Below are 6000 nucleotides of genomic sequence, written 5' to 3'. Positions count from 1 at the left end.
CCCTTTAATATGTCTGCAATGGTTGTGCCCCAGAATACCCGATTTCATGAAATCCTCTTTTTGTTCTCCATGGCATTGTGCCCACATGAATTACATCTCTAACTCAAGAATTTGAGTGTTCTTTGTCTGCCACGATTTACTCCAGTCCCAAAAAGTACTGTCCTGGGCATTTGTTTCCTTCTTTCTCCCAGAGCATCTAATTCATTCCAACAACCTCAAACATGCTTTAAGGAAAATAATCCTGAAATCTTTAGATCACTCTATGAGCACCTTTTTCTACTGATCTCCTCCAGATACATGTCTCCTCAGGAGTATCCCATTTGTCCCAAACTCAGCATATTCATTTATTCATCAAATATTAAGGGACAACCATGTGCCAGACCCTGTACTGGATTCTGGGAATGCAAGGCAAGAGCCAGACATAGTCTCACCCTCCCAGAGTGTGCAGTTTAATAAAGAAATGTAATCCAGCAACTGTAATGCATCATATAAAAACATTTTTTAAAAATATCTCCAGTACCATGAGGTGGGAAGCTCAGGGTAATAAGAGGTACAGCAAAGAGATATTTATCAAGAGGTGAGGCTTCCTGGAGAGTGTAGTATCTAAGTTCACTCCTTAAATATGAGTAGGAGTTAGTGGGGGAAAAAAAGAGAGAGAAGAATAGATCATAGTGATCATTCATCAATTCTGGGTGAATCAACACCAGCTTTCCTTTCTATCATTTCCCCAATTGGCCTTGAAAAACCCCTTGGGTATAGACTGAGGGGCACTTCCAGAAGCCTAGGTAGGGCCCAAGCCTCCCATCCTCCAGCATAGCAAAACCAGGTGGATGCTTGAGCACATGATTTAGGCACAAAGAGCTAAATGATCTCTCCCAAGAGTTTGGATTTCTGAGCAAAGCAAGAATATAGGACAATTATTTTCTTTTCATAGACAAAAGAGATTAAGAGGAGGTACCCAGAGAGGCATGTCTTAAAGGGAGCCACAGTGGAAAGAGGAGCAAGGTGTCAAGGTGGGGTATGTATGGTTAAGATCTTTGGGACGGTACAGTGAAACACACATTATTACCTCATGTGCATATACCACTGCATGACTGATGTGATCCTACAACATGTACAATTAGAAAAATGAGAAACTATACTCCATTTATGTATGATTTATTAAAATGCATAAATGCATCTACTGCCATGTGTAACTAAATAGAATAAATAATTTTTAAAAATCTTTGGTTCTCAGGTGAGAAACTTGAATCTGAGACTCTGCACTTCTTGTGAACTACATGACCTTGGGCAATTTTCTTGGTTTCCCAAATTATGAGATGGAATAACCATCACAGCCCTACCTTGGGTTACGTCAAGGATTACTGTCTCAGGTATGCTCAGCACAGTGCCTGGCATAGATGATGATGGACCAGACAGCTGGCAGGATGGGGTACTGCAAAAGTCAAAGGTAGCAAGAATGGAGTGTGTCATCTGGAGTCGCATAACAGAGAAGACCCTGGAAACTGAAGAGTGCAGTTTACAGAAAGAAAGAGGGATGGAAACTATAATGCAATGGGTGGGAAATGATGGCAAAAACAGAGATGATAAGTGAAGATGAGTATTTAAGAACCCTTGACTGGTGGAGGGAAGTAGATTTAATGATCTCTGGTGGGTAATGCAGAGGAACCCATGAAGTACCCCCCATCTCCAAGATGGGAGACACAGAGCAAGCTTCAAAGCTCATGGAAAGAGACAACATTAAGGGAAAAATTAAGACACGGAAAATGGGATAATCAATTGTATTGTGAATCTGAAAGTGTAGTCTGCACATTCCTAGAGGTCCCTGAAATCAAATCTATTTTCACAATCATAATAAAATACTATTTGCCCTTTTTTGCTGTATGACATTTTTGTTGTCAGTGCAAAAACAGCCATGGGTAAAACTGCTGGCACTTTGGCATGAATCAAGGTGGAGACTATAAACTGACTCCCTCATCATCACTTGCCATGAAATCAATGCCAGTTCCACTTAAGAATGGCCTTGATGAAGCACATAAAGTACGAATTCTATTAAATCTCCACCCATAAACCCACATCTTTTTAATACTCTATGTGGTCAAATGGGAAATTCACATAAAGTACTTCTGCAGACCAAATGTGGCGGTTTTGTTCACGCCACAGTGTGAGCTGAGTCAACCCCTTCTTTTGTGGAATACAATTTTAACTTTAAAGAATAGCTGACGAACTATGGCTAATAAAATTGAATATTTGAATAACATTTTCTTGGAAATGAACAAACTAAGGCTGTCATTATAAAAAAACTGGCAGTATTTATTTCCAATAATAATATTCAAGCTGGGCACAGTGGCACATGCCTGTAATCCCACAATTTAGAAGGATCGCAAACTGGAGAGAACTTGGTAAGACTTAGTGAAATCCTGTCTCAAAATAAAAAATACAATGGGTTGGGGAATGTAGCTGAGTGGTAAAGAGGCCCTGGGTTCAATCCCCAGTACCAATAATAATAATAGTAATAATAACAATAAAAATAGTAATAATAAAACTCTCAAGCAAAAAATATGTCTGGAAACTGTATCTGTTTCTATGAGTTTGACAGCTCTCTTCAACGTTTAAATGCCTTTTTGATGTGATTAGTGCTGATATTAATGAATGTATCTTTTTGATACTGTAAAATAAAATGTACCAAAATTCAGAAGATCTGCACAACTCAATGAATCAACATTTTCAAATGACTGTGTATAATGTTAAAAATCACATCTTAGTAAAGCATCAAAATGCAAAACAAATTATGAATTTTAAAGTAACAAGGTATGAAATAGTCATCAGTGCATCTTCAGAGCCAACATTATAGCTAGCATTTAAGAAACTATTGTTGAGTTTTAGGGTAATATCAAAGGAAATATTTATGATTATCTGAAGAGATTATTAAAATAATCCTCCCTAAAAATGTCAGTGAGGCAGGATTCTTTTCTCATACTTCAACCAAATAACATTTCTCAGTAGATTCTATATATGTAGATATGAAATCCAATTATCTTCTTTTAAACCAAACTTGAAGAGATTTGCAAAATTATAAAACAATGCTTTCTTCTCACTAGTTTTTTTAATTAGGAAAATGTATTTATTTTAATTTTAAATTTCAAGTTAATTACTACACGTTGGATTTATTATTGTCATTTTAATATTATTGAATTCTTCTTATTCTGTTTCAACTCTTACAATGCTAAGTGTCAACACATGCAGCTCATATTAACAAATGTGCCCATTCATTGGGGTGCCCATTTTCAACTCTGTAGGGTTCCTGAAATCAGAAAGTTTGAGGATAACTGGATTAAAGAATGGTATTTGAGGAGCAGGAAAGAGCAGAACCAGAACAGAAGTGAAGGAATTCCCCTACAGGAAATAGAAGGAGAAGAGGATTTGGCAAATGCCCAGGCATTTTTAGGTTGATGGTAAGAATTTGAGGAATCTCCATTGGAAGGCTTATTTTATTGCAAAGTAGAAGTGAGCAAAGTGGAAAGTGAAGAGATGTCAGGAGTTCAAGGAACCAATGGAGCAGCTCTGGAGGACGAGAGAACCACCTGGCCAGAGTCCTGTAGAGAGAAGACAGCAGGACCTGGGGCCCCAGGATGAGTGAGTACAGTAGTCTCCCCTCACCCAACAGGCTAATGCATTTCCTGTTTTGCCATAGGCGACACAGACGGAATGATTGATTAAGCTGGTTTATTTCTAGATGCTATAAAAGGCCTAAAATACCGTATTAGTTTCTTGGTTCACTCTTCCTATTCTGATTTTATGCATACGCAATTTTTAAATTCAGCTTCTGATACTGATTTTGAAATCTAACTCTAGAAGTCTGGACAACTGTCAACCTTGCCATCTTATATCAGTTTCACAAGGCAAACAACAACTTTCCCAAGGGAAATGGTTAAATGGGTTTCTCAGGTTTTCTTTCTGAAAGGTACACTATGGCTTGTTTTCTCAGTGGATTACACAGTGAGGAACTTATGCAACCAAAAAATTGAAGTTCAGCTTCCTTGTCTGAAGTGAGAAAATTCAGTGATTAAGGCTAAATCTTCAGTAATCAAACTCTAGGATTGGCTCTTGTCTGCTACTATGTAAGGTTTAGAGGTAGCTAAAGGTTAGAACCCTGGCTTATCGACCACAAGAGCACTTGTTCTTCCTCACCAAAATGAAAGACTCCACGGGTTGCCCATCACTTTGAAGTGTCTGAGGAGCTCTGTCGCCATGTTGGATCGTGTTAGAACTAATGGTCTCAGCTGAGGCCGAGATCTCACCAGTCACTGGGGACAACAGTTTCTTGTCCCACAGCATTAGACAAAATGAGAAGGGCAATATGAGGTGTGCAAACTTCTTCTGGGAAATCAGCAATGTAATATGCTATGTGTGACATTTGTACTACAGAAATACTGTAGAGTCTTTTCCTTCATTTTGCAAAGCAATCCCTCATTAAAAGTAGAGTTATTAGTAATACAAATAAATAAGAATCACACTGCTTTTTTTTCACTAGCCACAAAACTTTATTTTAGGGATCAATACATATATCCTCTGAGAAATACTCTGAGGCATTCGCTCGATGGTCACAAGCACATCAGAATCCGTTTTACTGATGTAAATTTGGTTTGCATGGCAAGAGAAAATAAAGATTATTGCAAAATCATGAACTGTCACACTGCTCTTAAGAGTTTATGAAGTGGTTTTCATTTGCCTCTTTGGGTGATGTTAAAGATTTGTGCACAGAAATGTATTTCAACAAAAATAAAAAGTATACTGAGTAAATCTGTAAACTGTTTAGATATTGTTACAATGTTATAATGTACTAACAACTCTCAGATATCACCATGAACAAATGATTCTGATGTTGTCAATTGCTGGTGATAAAATTCTTTGATTCTTATAACCTTTTACTGGCATATCACCCATCTTTTTAAGAGGAACATGAAGAGCACTTAATGTTTACATGCTCAGAAATTAGGAAGGTAATTAATATTTAGAAGCGTGCTATGGGAGAAAAGAGAAATGGCACCTAAATAAAATGGAAAAAGAATATTTTATAGAGAAATGAAACATTGAATTTGAAAGGACAAGGGGAGAATGTTCAGGAGCCCCAGAACCACTGTTGGAAAGATGTCATGCACTGAATTGTGTCCCCACACCACCCTTCAAAAATCCATATGTTAAGAAGATAACATTAGGATATATACCAAGAGATATGGGAAATGAGGGCACAGAGAGAAAGAGACATGCGAGAAGATACCACCTACAAGCCAAGGAGAAAGGTATCAAGAAAACCAAACTTACATCTTTATCTTGGACTTCTAACCACCAGAGCTATGAAAAAATTGTTTTGTTGTTTCTCAGTCTATGGCATTTTGTTATAGAAACTAGAGAAGACTAATACAGTTCCAGGTGAATAAGAGAAAAGTTGGGGTCAGGGAAGGTGGAGGAGAGGAGCTTGGAGAGATGCCTGCAGCCAATCATGAGGGCTCTGTGCAGATCCCCAGCTAGAACTCTACCTGGGAAACAAGGATGTAAAGAGGGACAGTCAGAGGATGGGTTTCAGGTTTATAAGGCAGAAGCTCCCTTCTGCAGCAACATGGGCTGGAGGGGGACACAGCTGTGGGAAGGAGACCCTCTAGGAAGCCACTAATACAGGTGTCAGTCACTGAGGTTCTGAACTGAGAAGGCGGGATGGATACTGGAGATGATTATGAGGTTAGTGATAGAATTGAATGATTGGGAGTGTGAATTGTCAGGAGAAGTTGGAGATGACTCCCAGTTTCTAATGTGGGTAGCTGAGTGAATGGAGATGGCATTCGATATGAAAGGGAAACTATAAAATTCCATGGTGGATATAATCATTTTACGGACCGTGTTTGTAGGTAGAAGGGGAAGCAGTAGGAAGCCTGCCCAAAGGAAGATCTCTTTTTTCACAGTGGAGGAAGAAGCATTGCCTGGGGGCGGAGCTCTGCGGGG

Source organism: Sciurus carolinensis, chromosome 15 (assembly GCF_902686445.1).
Source record: "Sciurus carolinensis chromosome 15, mSciCar1.2, whole genome shotgun sequence".
Lineage (NCBI taxonomy): Eukaryota > Metazoa > Chordata > Mammalia > Rodentia > Sciuridae > Sciurus > Sciurus carolinensis.
This window is presented reverse-complemented; position numbering follows the sequence as displayed.